The sequence below is a fragment of the Semicossyphus pulcher genome, unplaced genomic scaffold, assembly GCF_022749685.1.
Source record: "Semicossyphus pulcher isolate SPU_LCO1_2020_fin unplaced genomic scaffold, fSemPul1.0.p SCAF_1, whole genome shotgun sequence".
In the NCBI taxonomy this organism is placed as follows: Eukaryota; Metazoa; Chordata; class Actinopteri; order Labriformes; family Labridae; genus Semicossyphus; species Semicossyphus pulcher.
The window spans coordinates 23,762,444-23,781,748 of record NW_027211603.1 but is presented as its reverse complement, the minus strand read 5'-3'; positions in this window follow the sequence as shown (position 1 = coordinate 23,781,748).

The window sequence follows — 19,305 nt, the reverse complement described above, 5'->3', positions numbered from 1 at the left end:
GCTAACCATTTGGAAGGCAAATTATCACAGGGGACACCTGTGTATGTGTTTGTTTTGGGTTAGCATGCGCGTGCATAACGGCCGCTAAGAAACATTTCCAGTTCCATGGACTGCGGACTGTGTTTACTGCTTTTAGCCCCAAAGAGGTAACTCTTCTTTGGGGCGTTGAATCCTAGCAAAGTACTTCTTGTAGCATTATGCAGTCAGGGGATTTCAAGCTTAACTGTACATCCACTATAAGTCTAAAAGTTATTTCAGCCCTCAGATCGTGCTCTCTTAGCACAGCTCAGCTTCCCAACCCTGTGCAGGTAAAGTAAGGGCGGGACTTGCCCACAGACCACTGCCAGACATGAAATGAGATCTTGTACAATCTCTGAAATCTTAATTCCTGTAATCAATAATTGATATATGAATGCTGGTAGATAGTTCACCGAAAAACAAGCCAGATGAACCAAAATAATGTTGAAGGCCTTTCTCTTCATCTCGTCAACTCTCCTCCTCTGCTCGCTGTCTCCTGGCCCGGGCCGCTTCAGAGAAAACAGCACTGACAGCGTACAGAACAAAAGCAGGCACATAATGCAATAAAAACAGGTAATTGCTAATTCTTTTACTGTTGCGGCCAACCACCCGACAACAATGAAGGAGCACCATGCCAGAGCGCACTGTGCCATGCGGTACCTCAGGGGCTTTAACCTGCGAAAGGAAACATAGCACAGTGTGGATCAGGAAATATGAATTATTGTCCCAGGTACAACTGAGGAACATAAGTTAAAACATTCACCTGAGGAAGATCAATGGGTGAACCACTGCAAGATATCGGTCCACACAGGTAAAGACCTGGAACGTGAGCCGGCCGACCCACAAGACATTCCATTGTACCCACAACGTGATGGGCACGCCTGAGCTGGCTGTCATATGTTCAAAGCTGTACAAACAGTACAGCTGAGCTGGAAGTAACAAACAGTAAAGTATCTCAACACCAGCCAGGCTTAGGATGTACATTTCTGAAACCGGCATCTCTCTGGTGCCACGACAAATGAGCCAAACCACCCATGCATTTGCTGGAAGGCCTACCACAAAGTTACTGAGCAGGAAGATGGTGTTAATGGACTGTTTCATGTCTCGGTCATCCGACAGTGGACCCCAACATGTGTTGACAGAGCCATTCACCTGCGTGGTGTTCATTTTCTCTTGGCTTCCTCAGGTTGGTGCAGAATATCCACAATGATCACAGATGTAAGCAGCTGGAATAGCTTCTCATCTTTGCAGTGAAAAATCTTGAATTGTCTCATTTTATATGGAAGCACAGCTTGTGCCTTTCTGTCTTACTGAACACGTGACACAATCTGAACTTAAAGCAAAACAAATGCTTAAACATGCAAATACCCTGATTTGACTAAGGACTGTTTAGGTGGAACGTTTTGTGTAAACGGAAAAAAATGCAAGAGGCGTGACACACTTAAAAATAATACTTGAACTCTGCAGCCACTCATGACTCGTTAGTCATTTTATAACTAACCCCATTTATTTAATCATATTTTAATTTCATATTTTCAAAATAAAAGTGAGCAATCAGTGAAGACTATACTTTGATTACTACATTCATTTTTATTTCAGACTTTGTGGTTCCAGATATTTAGGGCATTTTTGGGGGCTTTCGCCTTTATATACAGGACAGCTGAAGAGAGACAGGAAAAACAGAGAGCGGGGGATGACATGCATCAAATGATTGACAGACTGAGAATCGTACCTGTGATCAGTGTGTCGAGGACTGTAGCCTCTGTACATGGGGTGCCTGCTCTCCCAACTGAGCTAAACCAGTGCCCCTATTAAGGGCATTTTGATTAGAGAGTTGTCAGAAGAGCAAAGACATGAAAGAAGAGATGGGAGCATGGTATGCACCAAAGGTCAGAGTTCAACCAGAAAGTTGTGGTTGCCAACGACATTGTAACTTTACCTTAGAATATCATGGTGAAGCACACTGAAAGTCTCCTCACTAGATTTTATATTGTCCCGCTGTTCAAAATGTCTCAACTTTTTTCCACAGAGGGAAACTACATTTATGATAAAACATGAAGCTAAAAACATTTTTTTTTTACCCATCACTGACACATGAAATGACTCTAAGTTTTTATTAACTGTGATTTACATAGCACACACTTGCTCTAAAGTATATGATGGATGTAAGTAACTACTTTATTTGTATATGTCTTTGTAAATGCAAAACATTGATTTTGATACCATCCACTTGACAAATGCACATTACACTGTTTTATAAAGCTGTGTGAGATAGACACAAGAATTGTCTCTATTAGCAGAGATGGCTTCATTTATTAGGTCCATACAAAGCAAAGCACGGCAAAACAAAACCCCACATGTGGCTGGTCACGTGCACATGATGCTCAAACAAGTCCAGACTGAGATCAACAACTTATATAGGAAACTATTCCAGTCCAAAGGAGAGACAATATCTTCAGAATTAAAAGGAAAAAAAAACACTTTTTAACAGAACGGCAGAGAGGAGCATACAGTTTCATGCAGGGACTCATGCCGTGCAAAATCACCATTATGCACTTTCTGCCACGGCTGAAAGAACGTTTGAAGAGTTGTTGAAATATTCAGCTACAAAAAGAAAACGTTTAAATGATAGTCTGACTATTAACAAAGTATTCAGGATCAATGACTAACAGGTCAAGACAGGCTAACATGGACACACACACACACACACACAGCAAGTTTCTACCAGAACACATGTACAGCTACCATGTTAGAGCCTCGTGATTAATGTCCAAATGCATATAAAGCTACTGTTTGTCACAAGGACAACACTTTAAAGATGGTTTACTTTTCTTAAACACTTACTGAAGGTCTGTTTGTTCCTCTTTCTTTGGACTGTTTCTAAGTTTGCAATGTCACACTTACTTCAACTTACTTCACCAATCCTCAATCCTGACACATAAAATATGGTCCAGAATCATAACATTTAATACTATGAAGCTATTGGCCTTTAATACCGTTGCTATTTAATAACACAGTTAATCAAGAATACGTGTGCTTTAGGTACAACTATCTAATCCTGTGTAGCTAAATACCAAACAGCCTGCATCATGAAGGGGTGGCAGCTAATGAGGAGTCTATTTTTGTCCTGACGATATGCAAAGATGATGCAAAGTCATGTCCACACGGGTAGATCAGAATTTAAATTCTGTCCACAATATTTCACGTTCATATCGCTCTTATAAGAAAAGTCTCATCTGATTGTTTTCTTTTTATCACCTGCTTTATTAACCTTTATTTATTTCCTTTATTTCCTAGCAAATAAGTCACAAAGATGAATTAAAGAATCATTTTAATGCATATTTAATGCCCATGTTGAAAGAAGTGACCAAACCCTGGCCAAAATTCTGCTTTATTAATGAGAATTATGTTAGTAGAGAGCCATGTGATAATAAGCCAAAGGGAGACGGGCAAGTTTCTGAACAAATGAAAAAGACGAATGCGAAAATAACCCTAAAAAACTGCTAGAACTTAATATGAAAGTGCACTCCAACTGTAGTGAAGACTCTAGAGATGAATTAGCTCTCTTCTTCATTTAGAAACTTGCCAGTTGTTATTCTGCGTGTTAGTAAGTGCTGAGGAAAACTGAGTAATGCGTCAGGGAGGGGGACAAACTTTAGATGACAGAGAACTGGATGCCGTGTTTGTTGAGACGGTCGATCAGTGTGGTTTTTGCAAAAGCAGCTCCTGGAGTGTACACTCCTCCCCTGGAAATGAAAAACAAGAATGTACTTAATAAATACATTCATTAGGATTGTTATCAAATGACAATAGTGGATTTTATGTATATTAAACCACAAGTCTAGTGAATCCATGATTATCAAAAATGTTTCCTGGTAGGTTCTTTCTTCCTTCTTACACAGTATTATGTTGTCTTCTTTCTCTCTTTTTATTAAAACAAACACACTTAACTGCCAACTTGTTCACAATTAAATATCAATCACACTAAAAAGTTCCTGTATTTGTGTTTAAAGTCACTTCCTTGATCAGTCAGTAGATTTGGGGTTTGATTACTCACGTCTTGGGCAAAGCCGTGGCTTCATTGAGGATGGTTAGAGCAGCCTGCACCATGGCAATGGGCGTGGCCACGTATCCACACTCTAAATAATAACAGAGACACAAATAAATAACCATGAGACACGTGTGCTGAACAGGTCAGACTGTGGAACTGGGCTATTTTTGCTACATTACCCAACCTTGACTGAAGAGAAAGAAGCAACCATTTAACACAGCTAGCATGGTTAATGTTGACCTTACTCTACAGCTCTCTTTTCATGTTTTGCTCCCGCATTCATGGAGGGTTTCAGAAAACCATATTCGCCAAAGGCACATAAATTATATCAGCTAAAACAAGCCCTACTGTTTTGTAAGGAAAAAACGAATATATTATTTTCTCTATCACACAGTGTCGGCAATCTGACTAAAAGTAGAATATTCAGTTATATTCATCTGTGACTTGTGTATTGTATCATGTGTATTGTTATTATATTGTTTTTGTTTACCTTAATGAGCAGGTTGCGTCCAAAACTGAACTTGACTAAGAACCAGAACATCATGCCAGCAAACATCAGCTTGAAAATGTTCCCAATGCCTCCAATTCCTGCATACGCTCCGTACTGAACCTGAAGTTAACAGACACAGATCATTTAATTCTCTTTGAACAGAACCAGGTCAGTAATATCAGAACATGCTGAGTTTATGAGTTTGAGTATGAGTTTAATCATTTCAAATTCCCAAACATCTTCTTATTTAAACTTCTTACACATAAAAATCTTTTTTCAAAGAATAACAGCCTGAAAAGCCTCTTTAGTCTGTTTTAGAATCACCTGGTCATAGTACAAACATTTTTCAGTGCTTACATAGCCTAACAAAAACCTTTCTGAAAACATAAATACTTTTCCGTTACAATTAAAATTACTGCACAATTAAAGCAGTTAAATAATAAAAACATCGGTGCATGTCTGTCAACACAGCCGATATCGGCCGATTCCGATGTTCAGCCGACGCATCGGTGCGTCCCTACTTACTACAAGAAAACTAATCTTACAAGTGAATATTTAGAGATAAAATGACACAAACAAAAACACAAGATGTAAAGAAAGAAGGGCAGAAAAATAAAACATAGAAAAGTAAAACACTGACTGACCGGTGTGGCTTGATGTTCCTCCACCAGATAGCACTGACTTCTCTTCCCCACGGAGGGATCAGAGCCCATGAAGGGCACCGTGTACTGCTGGATCTCATTACTGAAGAACAAGTTTCCCCTACAAATGAACACACACACACACGTACAAAAATACATGCTGAGAAAATCAACAGACAATCAAATTACAATTCTCATTGACTGTTACTATATCATCACACATATATCGTGGCACTAGCCACAATACCAAAGATATGGTGGTCATTTAGAAACCCTACTTGCTTTGTCCACCAGAGGGCGCTGACAAGTTGGTTTTTCAACAATCAAATGTCGTGCTCTGTGTGTATGTAGGAATATTTATGGACACAATTTAATACATCCTAATAAAACATATTCCTGCAACCTACCCTCAAATATTCATATACTATATAATACTTAGTGACAACCATGTGATATTGTTGCATTTAGAACATATGGGACTGATGATGCAAATATTGTATTAATAATAGATTGCTTCCAATCTAAAAGAGACCCTTCGGAAACGAAAGACAAACTTTGTCAGAGCTGGAGCCACAGTTTTGTTTTTCTTTGGATTTGCCATCAAAACATCTTTTTACAAGACATTTTTTTGCTATCTCTTGTGCTTTTCTCGTTGATTCTATGTCTTTTAAAGGCCCCTCTAGGGATGGGCATTACAAATTAGCCAAGGCTATAAATGCTGTAGTGTGTGGCATCGGTTCACTTGCTTCATACTTATACAAATAAACATTAAATAAATAAATACGTATTATAACAATAACAAAACTGTAATCCTCTAATGCAGCCTTGTGTGTTTCTGTCCTCTGTAGGTCTGCTGTGCTGGAAGTGCTGCACTTGTTGAAGAAAATCAGGTGTAATGAGTCCATCACAGCTATAGCAAATAAGTACCACTATGAAGATATGGTCGCCTTCCACAGGCTGGTGCATAAGACGACCTATGAACTGCAGATGTTGTAAAAGGGAAGGCTGCTCAAACAGATATGATAGTACACTGTATTTGTCAAAGATATCTTACAGGTTGACAGTGGAGTGTTTTTTTTAACTGTGAACAGTTTACTGTACATTATTTACAGGAGAAAGTAGTGTTTTTTAAGAATAAATATTTGCTTTTTGTTAATATATCTTGACCTTTATTTAGATTCTACTTCCTGTCATTTTGAAGGTTATTTAAGTTACCAACTAATACCTAAAATCTTACGTTATTAAAACAGCTCCTTTTTAAAGATTTAAAGTCAAAGGTTAAAGCAGCTGTCACCGTTGAAACCAAGGTCAGATATTTTGAGTCACATTTATTGAAGAAAACGCATTGTGAGCCAGTTTCTTACTAAAATCAACTTATATGACTTAATATTACTTATATTGCTCAGTCACTTAAAAGGTGCCGTTTGTGGAGACAAAATAGAGAATATCACAGATATAATCACTGTCTAGAATGGAGATAGATAAGATTACGTATATTTGTGTAACAGTACATCAAAATCAAACTTTTGTATACAATTTTAAAAACGAAACAAACTTCACCAACATGATTCAAAACACATTAGAATAATAAAAAAATGATTGCAGAGCTAAAATATGTCCCCTTTAAATGTACACTGTGAGCTGACTACAGATTAATATTCTGTTACATACACAAATTACACATAGGGGTGTTTATTTTGAATAATGTCTTTTACATGCTATAACTCTGACCATACACTGACAAATGATGACTAATTTGGCTAACCATTTGGAAGGCAAATTATCACAGGGGACACCTGTGTATGTGTTTGTTTTGGGTTAGCATGCACGTGCATAACGACCACTAAGAAACATTTCCAGTTCCATGGACTGCGGACTGTGTTTACTGCTTTTAGCCCCAAAGAGGTAACTCTTCTTTGGGGCGTTGAATCCTAGCAAAGTACTTCTTGTAGCATTATGCAGTCAGGGGATTTCAAGCTTAACTGTACATCCACTATAAGTCTAAAAGTTATTTCAGCCCTCAGATCGTGCTCTCTTAGCACAGCTCAGCTTCCCAACCCTGTGCAGGTAAAGTAAGAGCGGGACTTGCCCACAGACCACTGCCAGACATGAAATGAGATCTCTCACAATCTCTGAAATCTTAATTCCTGTAATCAATAATTGATATATGAATGCTGGTAGATAGTTCACCGAAAAACAAGCCAGATGAACCAAAATAATGTTGAAGGCCTTTCTCTTCATCTCGTCAACTCTCCTCCTCTGCTCGCTGTCTCCTGGCCCGGGCCGCTTCAGAGAAAACAGCACTGACAGCGTACAGAACAAAAGCAGGCACATAATGCAATAAAAACAGGTAATTCCAAATGCGTTTACTGCTGTGGCAAACCAACCGATCACAATGAAGGAGCACCAGGCCAGAGCGCACTTCGCCATGCGGTACCTCAGGGGCTTTAACCTGCGAAAGGAAACATAGCACAGTGTGGATCAGGAAATATGAATTATTGTCCCAGGTACAACTGAGGAACATAGGTTAAAACATTCACCTGAGGAAGATCAATGGGTGAACCACTGCAAGGTATCGGTCCACACAGGTAAAGACCTGGAACGTGAGCCGGCCGACCCACAAGACATTCCATTGTACCCACAACGTGATGGGCACGCCTGAGCTGGCTGTCATATGTTCAAAGCTGTACAAACAGTACAGCTGAGCTGGAAGTAACAAACAGTAAAGTATCTCAACACCAGCCAGGCTTAGGATGTACATTTCTGAAACCGGCATCTCTCTGGTGCCACGACAAATGAGCCAAACCACCCATGCATTTGCTGGAAGGCCTACCACAAAGTTACTGAGCATGAAGATGGTGTTAATGGACTGTCTGATGTCTCGGTCATCCGACAGTGGACCCCAACATGTGTTGACAGAGCCATTCACCTGCGTGGTGTTCATTTTCTCTTGGCGTCCTCAGGTTGGTGCAGAATATCCACAATGATCACAGATGTAAGCAGCTGGAATAGCTTCTCATCTTTGCAGTGAAAAATCTTGAATTGTCTCATTTTATATGGAAGCACAGCTTGTGCCTTTCTGTCTTACTGAACACGTGACACAATCTGAATCAAAGCAAAACAAATGCTTAAACATGCAAATACCCTGATTTGACTAAGGACTGTTTAGGTGGAACGTTTTGTGTAAACGGAAAAAAATGCAAGAGGCGTGACACACTTAAAAATAATACTTGAACTCTGCAGCCACTCATGACTCGTTAGTCATTTTATAACTAACCCCATTTATTTAATCATATTTTAATTTCATATTTTCAAAATAAAAGTGAGCAATCAGTGAAGACTATACTTTGATTACTACATTCATTTTTATTTCAGACTTTGTGGTTCCAGATATTTAGGGCATTTTTGGGGGCTTTCGCCTTTATATACAGGACAGCTGAAGACAGACAGGAAAAACAGAGAGCGGGGGATGACATGCATCAAATGATTGACAGACTGAGAATCGTACCTGTGATCAGTGTGTCGAGGACTGTAGCCTCTGTACACGGGGTGCCTGCTCTCCCAACTGAGCTAAACCAGTGCCCCTATTAAGGGCATTTTGATTAGAGAGTTGTCAGAAAAGCAAAGACAAGAAAGAAGAGATGGGAGCATGGTATGCACCAAAGGTCAGAGTTCAACCAGAAAGTTGTGGTTGCCAACGACATTGTAACTTTACCTTAGAATATCATGGTGAAGCACACTGAAAGTCTCCTCACTAGATTTTATATTGTCCCGCTGTTCAAAATGTCTCAACTTTTTTCCACAGAGGGAAACTACATTTATGATAAAACATGAAGCTAAAAACATTTTTTTTTTACCCATCACTGACACATGAAATGACTCTAAGTTTTTATTAACTGTGGTTTACATAGCACACACTTGCTCTAAAGTATATGATGGATGTAAGTAACTACTTTATTTGTATATGTCTTTGTAAATGCAAAACATTGATTTTGATACCATCCACTTGACAAATGCACATTACACTGTTTCATAAAGCTGTGTGAGAAAGACACAAGAATTGTCTCTATTAGCAGAGATGGCTTCATTTATTAGGTCCATACAAAGCAAAGCACGGCAAAACAAAACCCCACATGTGGCTGGTCACGTGCACATGATGCTCAAACAAGTCCAGACTGAGATCAACAACTTATATAGGAAACTATTCCAGTCCAAAGGAGAGACAATATCTTCAGAATTAAAAGGAAAAAAAAACACTTTTTAACAGAACGGCAGAGAGGAGCATACAGTTTCATGCAGGGACTCATGCCGTGCAAAATCACCATTATGCACTTTCTGCCACGGCTGAAAGAACGTTTGAAGATTTGTTGAAATATTCAGCTACAAAAAGAAAACATTTAAATGATAGTCTGACTATTAACAAAGTATTCAGGATCAATGACTAACAGGTCAAGACAGGCTAACATGGACACACACACACACACACAGCAAGTTTCTACCAGAACACATGTACAGCTACCATGTTAGAGCCTCGTGATTAATGTCCAAATGCATATAAAGCTACTGTTTGTCACAAGGACAACACTTTAAAGATGGTTTACTTTTCTTAAACACTTACTGAAGGTCCGTTTGTTCCTCTTTCTTTGGACTGTTTCTAAGTTTGCAATGTCACACTTACTTCAACTTACTTCATCAATCCTCAATCCTGACACATAAAATATGGTCCAGAATCATAACATGTAATACTATGAAGCTATTGGCCTTTAATACCATTGCTATTTAATAACACAGTTAATCAAGAATACGTGTGCTTTAGGTACAACTATCTAATCCTGTGTAGCTAAATACCAAACAGCTTGCATCATGAAGGTGTGGCAGCTAATGAGGAGTCTATTTTTGTCCTGACGATATGCAAAGATGATGCAAAGTCATGTCTACACGGGTAGATCAGAATTTAAATTCTGTCCACAATATTTCACGTTCATATCGCTCTTATAAGAAAAGTCTCATCTGATTGTTTTCTTTTTATCACCTGCTTTATTAACCTTTATTTATTTCCTTTATTTCCTAGCAAATAAGTCACAAAGATGAATTACAGAATAATTTTAATGCACATTTAATGCCCATGTTGAAAGAAGTGACCAAACCCTGGCCAAAATTCTGCTTTATTAATGAGAATTATGTTAGTAGAGAGCCATGTGATAATAAGCCAAAGGGAGACGGGCAAGTTTCTGAACAAATGAAAAAGATGAATGCGAAAATAACCCTAAAAAACTGCTAGAACTTAATATGAAAGTGCACTCCAACTGTAGTGAAGACTCTAGAGATGAATTAGCTCTCTTCTTCATTTAGAAACTTGCCAGTTGTTATTCTGCGTGTTAGTAAGTGCTGAGAAAAACTGAGTAATGCGTCAGGGAGGGGGACAAACTTTAGATGACAGAGAACTGGATGCCGTGTTTGTTGAGACGGTCGATCAGTGTGGTTTTTGCAAAAGCAGCTCCTGGAGTGTACACTCCTCCCCTGGAAATGAAAAACAAGAATGTACTTAATAAATACATTCATTAGGATTGTTATCAAATGACAATAGTGGATTTTATGTATATTAAACCACAAGTCTAGTCAATCCATGATTATCAAAACTGTTTCCTGGTAGGTTCTTTCTTCCTTCTTACACAGTATTATGTTGTCTTCTTTCTCTCTTTTTATTAAAACAAACACACTTAACTGCCAACTTGTTCACAATTAAATATCAATCACACTAAAAAGTTCCTGTATTTGTGTTTAAAGTCACTTCCTTGATCAGTCAGTAGATTTGGGGTTTGATTACTCACGTCTTGGGCAAAGCCGTGGCTTCATTGAGGATGGTTAGAGCAGCCTGCACCATGGCAATGGGCGTGGCCACGTATCCACACTCTAAATAATAACAGAGACACAAATAAATAACCATGAGACACGTGTGCTGAACAGGTCAGACTGTGGAACTGGGCTATTTTTGCTACATTACTCAACCTTGACTGAAGAGAAAGAAGCAACCATTTAACACAGCTAGCATGGTTAATGTTGACCTTACTCTACAGCTCTCTTTTCATGTTTTGCTCCCGCATTCATGGAGGGTTTCAGAAAACCATATTCGCCAAAGGCACATAAATTATATCAGCTAAAACAAGCCCTACTGTTTTGTAAGGAAAAAACTAATATATTATTTTCTCTATCACACAGTGTCGGCAATCTGACTAAAAGTAGAATATTCAGTTATAGACAATCAAATTACAATTCTCATTGACTGTTACTATATCATCACACATATATCGTGGCACTAGCCACAATACCAAAGATATGTTGGTCATTTAGAAACCCTACTTGCTTTGTCCACCAGAGGGCGCTGACAAGTTGGTTTTTCAACAATCAAATGTCGTGCTCTGTGTGTATGTAGGAATATTTATGGACACAATTTAATACATCCTAATAAAACATATTCCTGCAACCTACCCTCAAATATTCATATACTATATAATACTTAGTGACAACCATGTGATATTGTTGCATTTAGAACATATGGGACTGATGATGCAAATATTGTATTAATAATAGATTGCTTCCAATCTAAAAGAGACCCTTCGGAAACGAAAGACAAACTTTGTCAGAGCTGGAGCCACAGTTTTGTTTTTCTTTGGATTTGCCATCAAAACATCTTTTTACAAGACATTTTTTTGCTATCTCTTGTGCTTTTCTCGTTGATTCTATGTCTTTTAAAGGCCCCTCTAGGGATGGGCATTACAAATTAGCCAAGGCTATAAATGCTGTAGTGTGTGGCATCGGTTCACTTGCTTCATACTTATACAAATAAACATTAAATAAATAAATACGTATTATAACAATAACAAAACTGTAATCCTCTAATGCAGCCTTGTGTGTTTCTGTCCTCTGTAGGTCTGCTGTGCTGGAAGTGCTGCACTTGTTGAAGAAAATCAGGTGTAATGAGTCCATCACAGCTATAGCAAATAAGTACCACTATGAAGATATGGTCGCCTTCCACAGGCTGGTGCATAAGACGACCTATGAACTGCAGATGTTGTAAAAGGGAAGGCTGCTCAAACAGATATGATAGTACACTGTATTTGTCAAAGATATCTTACAGGTTGACAGTGGAGTGTTTTTTTTAACTGTGAACAGTTTACTGTACATTATTTACAGGAGAAAGTAGTGTTTTTTAAGAATAAATATTTGCTTTTTGTTAATATATCTTGACCTTTATTTAGATTCTACTTCCTGTCATTTTGAAGGTTATTTAAGTTACCAACTAATACCTAAAATCTTACGTTATTAAAACAGCTCCTTTTTAAAGATTTAAAGTCAAAGGTTAAAGCAGCTGTCACCGTTGAAACCAAGGTCAGATATTTTGGGTCACATTTATTGAAGAAAACGCACTGTGAGCCAGTTTCTTACTAAAATCAACTTATATGACTTAATATTACTTATATTGCTCAGTCACTTAAAAGGTGCCGTTTGTGGAGACAAAATAGAGAATATCACAGATATAATCACTGTCTAGAATGGAGATAGATAAGATTACATATATTTGTGTAACAGTACATCAAAATCAAACTTTTGTATACAATTTTAAAAACGAAACAAACTTCACCAACATGATTCAAAACACATTAGAATAATAAAAAAATGATTGCAGAGCTAAAATATGTCCCCTTTAAATGTACACTGTGAGCTGACTACAGATTAATATTCTGTTACATACACAAATTACACATAGGGGTGTTTATTTTGAATAATGTCTTTTACATGCTATAACTCTGACCATACACTGACAAATGATGACTAATTTGGCTAACCATTTGGAAGGCAAATTATCACAGGGGACACCTGTGTATGTGTTTGTTTTGGGTTAGCATGCGCGTGCATAACGGCCGCTAAGAAACATTTCCAGTTCCATGGACTGCGGACTGTGTTTACTGCTTTTAGCCCCAAAGAGGTAACTCTTCTTTGGGGCGTTGAATCCTAGCAAAGTACTTCTTGTAGCATTATGCAGTCAGGGGATTTCAAGCTTAACTGTACATCCACTATAAGTCTAAAAGTTATTTCAGCCCTCAGATCGTGCTCTCTTAGCACAGCTCAGCTTCCCAACCCTGTGCAGGTAAAGTAAGGGCGGGACTTGCCCACAGACCACTGCCAGACATGAAATGAGATCTTGTACAATCTCTGAAATCTTAATTCCTGTAATCAATAATTGATATATGAATGCTGGTAGATAGTTCACCGAAAAACAAGCCAGATGAACCAAAATAATGTTGAAGGCCTTTCTCTTCATCTCGTCAACTCTCCTCCTCTGCTCGCTGTCTCCTGGCCCGGGCCGCTTCAGAGAAAACAGCACTGACAGCGTACAGAACAAAAGCAGGAACATAATGCAAAAAAAACAGGTAATTGCTAATTCTTTTACTGTTGCGGCCAACCACCCGACAACAATGAAGGAGCACCATGCCAGAGCGCACTGTGCCATGCGGTACCTCAGGGGCTTTAACCTGCGAAAGGAAACATAGCACAGTGTGGATCAGGAAATATGAATTATTGTCCCAGGTACAACTGAGGAACATAAGTTAAAACATTCACCTGAGGAAGATCAATGGGTGAACCACTGCAAGATATCGGTCCACACAGGTAAAGACCTGGAACGTTGGCCGGCCGACCCACAAGACAATCCATTGTACCCACAACGTGATGGGCACGCCTGAGCTGGCTGTCATATGTTCAAAGCTGTACAAACAGTACAGCTGAGCTGGAAGTAACAAACAGTAAAGTATCTCAACACCAGCCAGGCTTAGGATGTACATTTCTGAAACCGGCATCTCTCTGGTGCCACGACAAATGAGCCAAACCACCCATGCATTTGCTGGAAGGCCTACCACAAAGTTACTGAGCAGGAAGATGGAGTTAATGGACTGTTTCATGTCTCGGTCATCCGACAGTGGACCCCAACATGTGTTGACAGAGCCATTCACCTGCGTGGTGTTCATTTTCTCTTGGCGTCCTCAGGTTGGTGCAGAATATCCACAATGATCACAGATGTAAGCAGCTGGAATAGCTTCTCATCTTTGCAGTGAAAAATCTTGAATTGTCTCATTTTATATGGAAGCACAGCTTGTGCCTTTCTGTCTTACTGAACACGTGACACAATCTGAACTTAAAGCAAAACAAATGCTTAAACATGCAAATACCCTGATTTGACTAAGGACTGTTTAGGTGGAACGTTTTGTGTAAACGGAAAAAAATGCAAGAGGCGTGACACACTTAAAAATAATACTTGAACTCTGCAGCCACTCATGACTCGTTAGTCATTTTATAACTAACCCCATTTATTTAATCATATTTTAATTTCATATTTTCAAAATAAAAGTGAGCAATCAGTGAAGACTATACTTTGATTACTACATTCATTTTTATTTCAGACTTTGTGGTTCCAGATATTTAGGGCATTTTTGGGGGCTTTCGCCTTTATATACAGGACAGCTGAAGACAGACAGGAAAAACAGAGAGCGGGGGATGACATGCATCAAATGATTGACAGACTGAGAATCGTACCTGTGATCAGTGTGTCGAGGACTGTAGCCTCTGTACACGGGGTGCCTGCTCTCCCAACTGAGCTAAACCAGTGCCCCTATTAAGGGCATTTTGATTAGAGAGTTGTCAGAAGAGCAAAGACAAGAAAGAAGAGATGGGAGCATGGTATGCACCAAAGGTCAGAGTTCAACCAGAAAGTTGTGGTTGCCAACGACATTGTAACTTTACCTTAGAATATCATGGTGAAGAACACTGAAAGTCTCCTCACTAGATTTTATATTGTCCCGCTGTAAAAAATGTCTCAACTTTTTCCCACAGAGGGAAACTACATTTATGATAAAACATGAAGCTAAAAACATTTTTTTTTTACCCATCACTGACACATGAAATGACTCTAAGTTTTTATTAACTGTGATTTACATAGCACACACTTGCTCTAAAGTATATGATGGATGTAAGTAACTACTTTATTTGTATATGTCTTTGTAAATGCAAAACATTGATTTTGATACCATCCACTTGACAAATGCACATTACACTGTTTCATAAAGCTGTGTGAGAAAGACACAAGAATTGTCTCTATTAGCAGAGATGGCTTCATTTATTAGGTCCATACAAAGCAAAGCACGGCAAAACAAAACCCCACATGTGGCTGGTCACGTGCACATGATGCTCAAACAAGTCCAGACTGAGATCAACAACTTATATAGGAAACTATTCCAGTCCAAAGGAGAGACAATATCTTCAGAATTAAAAGGAAAAAAAAACACTTTTTAACAGAACGGCAGAGAGGAGCATACAGTTTCATGCAGGGACTCATGCCGTGCAAAATCACCATTATGCACTTTCTGCCACGGCTGAAAGAACGTTTGAAGATTTGTTGAAATATTCAGCTACAAAAAGAAAACATTTAAATGATAGTCTGACTATTAACAAAGTATTCAGGATCAATGACTAACAGGTCAAGACAGGCTAACATGGACACACACACACACACACACAGCAAGTTTCTACCAGAACACATGTACAGCTACCATGTTAGAGCCTCGTGATTAATGTCCAAATGCATATAAAGCTACTGTTTGTCACAAGGACAACACTTTAAAGATGGTTTACTTTTCTTAAACACTTACTGAAGGTCTGTTTGTTCCTCTTTCTTTGGACTGTTTCTAAGTTTGCAATGTCACACTTACTTCAACTTACTTCACCAATCCTCAATCCTGACACATAAAATATGGTCCAGAATCATAACATGTAATACTATGAAGCTATTGGCCTTTAATACCGTTGCTATTTAATAACACAGTTAATCAAGAATACGTGTGCTTTAGGTACAACTATCTAATCCTGTGTAGCTAAATACCAAACAGCTTGCATCATGAAGGTGTGGCAGCTAATGAGGAGTCTATTTTTGTCCAGACGATATGCAAAGATGATGCAAAGTCATGTCCACACGGGTAGATCAGAATTTAAATTCTGTCCACAATATTTCACGTTCATATCGCTCTTATAAGAAAAGTCTCATCTGATTGTTTTCTTTTTATCACCTGCTTTATTAACCTTTATTTATTTCCTTTATTTCCTAGCAAATAAGTCACAAAGATGAATTACAGAATAATTTTAATGCACATTTAATGCCCATGTTGAAAGAAGTGACCAAACCCTGGCCAAAATTCTGCTTTATTAATGAGAATTATGTTAGTAGAGAGCCATGTGAAAGCCATCTACACTCGACTGTTATTTCACTTGGCTGCTTGTGCTTTTTGTCCTACAAGCAGAGAGTTAACACCGCAAATAAGCCAAAGGGAGACGGGCAAGTTTCTCAACAAATGAAAAAGATGAATGTGAAAATAACCCTAAAAAACTGCTAGAACTTAATATGAAAGTGCACTCCAACTGTAGTGAAGACTCTGGAGATGAATTAGCTCTCTTCTTCATTTAGAAACTTGCCAGTTGTTATTCTGCGTGTTAGTAAGTGCTGAGGAAAACTGAGTAATGCGTCAGGGAGGGGGACAAACTTTAGATGACAGAGAACTGGATGCCATGTTTGTTGAGACGGTCGATCAGTGTGGTTTTTGCAAAAGCAGCTCCTGGAGTGTACACTCCTCCCCTGGAAATGAAAAACAAGAATGTACTTAATAAATACATTCATTAGGATTGTTATCAAATGACAATAGTGGATTTTATGTATATTAAACCACAAGTCTAGTCAATCCATGATTATCAAAACTGTTTCCTGGTAGGTTCTTTCTTCCTTCTTACACAGTATTATGTTGTCTTCTTTCTCTCTTTTTATTAAAACAAACACACTTAACTGCCAACTTGTTCACAATTAAATATCAATCACACTAAAAAGTTCCTGTATTTGTGTTTAAAGTCACTTCCTTGATCAGTCAGTAGATTTGGGGTTTGATTACTCACGTCTTGGGCAAAGCCGTGGCTTCATTGAGGATGGTTAGAGCAGCCTGCACCATGGCAATGGGCGTGGCCACGTATCCACACTCTAAATAATAACAGAGACACAAATAAATAACCATGAGACACGTGTGCTGAACAGGTCAGACTGTGGAACTGGGCTATTTTTGCTACATTACCCAACCTTGACTGAAGAGAAAGAAGCAACCATTTAACACAGCTAGCATGGTTAATGTTGACCTTACTCTACAGCTCTCTTTTCATGTTTTGCTCCCGCATTCATGGAGGGTTTCAGAAAACCATATTCGCCAAAGGCACATAAATTATATCAGATAAAACAAGCCCTACTGTTTTGTAAGGAAAAAACTAATATATTATTTTCTCTATCACACAGTGTCGGCAATCTGACTAAAAGTAGAATATTCAGTTATATTCATCTGTGACTTGTGTATTGTATCATGTGTATTGTTATTATATTGTTTTTGTTTACCTTAATGAGCAGGTTGCGTCCAAAACTGAACTTGACTAAGAACCAGAACATCATGCCAGCAAACATCAGCTTGAAAATGTTCCCAATGCCTCCAATTCCTGCATACGCTCCGTACTGAACCTGAAGTTAACAGACACAGATCATTCAATTCTCTTTGAACAGAACCAGGTCAGTAATATCAGAACATGCTGAGTTTATGAGTTTGAGTATGAGTTTAATCATTTCAAATTCCCAAACATCTTCTTATTTAAACTTCTTACACATAAAAATCTTTTTTCAAAGAATAACAGCCTGAAAAGCCTCTTTAGTCTGTTTTAGAATCACCTGGTCATAGTACAAACATTTTTCAGTGCTTACATAGCCTAACAAAAATCTTTCTGAAAACATAAATACTTTTCCGTTACAATTAAAATTACTGCACAATTAAAGCAGTTAAATAATAAAAACATCGGTGCATGTCTGTCAACACAGCCGATATCGGCCGATTCCGATGTTCAGCCGACGCATCGGTGCGTCCCTACTTACTACAAGAAAACTAATCTTACAAGTGAATATTTAGAGATAAAATGACACAAACAAAAACACAAGATGTAAAGAAAGAAGGGCAGAAAAATAAAACATAGAAAAGTAAAACACTGACTGACCGGTGTGGCTTGATGTTCCTCCACCAGATAGCACTGACTTCTCTTCCCCACGGAGGGATCAGAGCCCATGAAGGGCACCGTGTACTGCTGGATCTCATTACTGAAGAACAAGTTTCCCCTACAAATGAACACACACACACACGTACAAAAATACATGCTGAGAAAATCAACAGACAATCAAATTACAATTCTCATTGACTGTTACTATATCATCACACATATATCGTGGCACTAGCCACAATACCAAAGATATGGTGGTCATTTAGAAACCCTACTTGCTTTGTCCACCAGAGGGCGCTGACAAGTTGGTTTTTCAACAATCAAATGTCGTGCTCTGTGTGTATGTAGGAATATTTATGGACACAATTTAATACATCCTAATAAAACATATTCCTGCAACCTACCCTCAAATATTCATATACTATATAATACTTAGTGACAACCATGTGATATTGTTGCATTTAGAACATATGGGACTGATGATGCAAATATTGTATTAATAATAGATTGCTTCCAATCTAAAAGAGACCCTTCGGAAACGAAAGACAAACTTTGTCAGAGCTGGAGCCACAGTTTTGTTTTTCTTTGGATTTGCCATCAAAACATCTTTTTACAAGACATTTTTTTGCTATCTCTTGTGCTTTTCTCGTTGATTCTATGTCTTTTAAAGGCCCCTCTAGGGATGGGCATTACAAATTAGCCAAGGCTATAAATGCTGTAGTGTGTGGCATCGGTTCACTTGCTTCATACTTATACAAATAAACATTAAATAAATAAATACGTATTATAACAATAACAAAACTGTAATCCTCTAATGCAGCCTTGTGTGTTTCTGTCCTCTGTAGGTCTGCTGTGCTGGAAGTGCTGCACTTGTTGAAGAAAATCAGGTGTAATGAGTCCATCACAGCTATAGCAAATAAGTACCACTATGAAGATATGGTCGCCTTCCACAGGCTGGTGCATAAGACGACCTATGAACTGCAGAT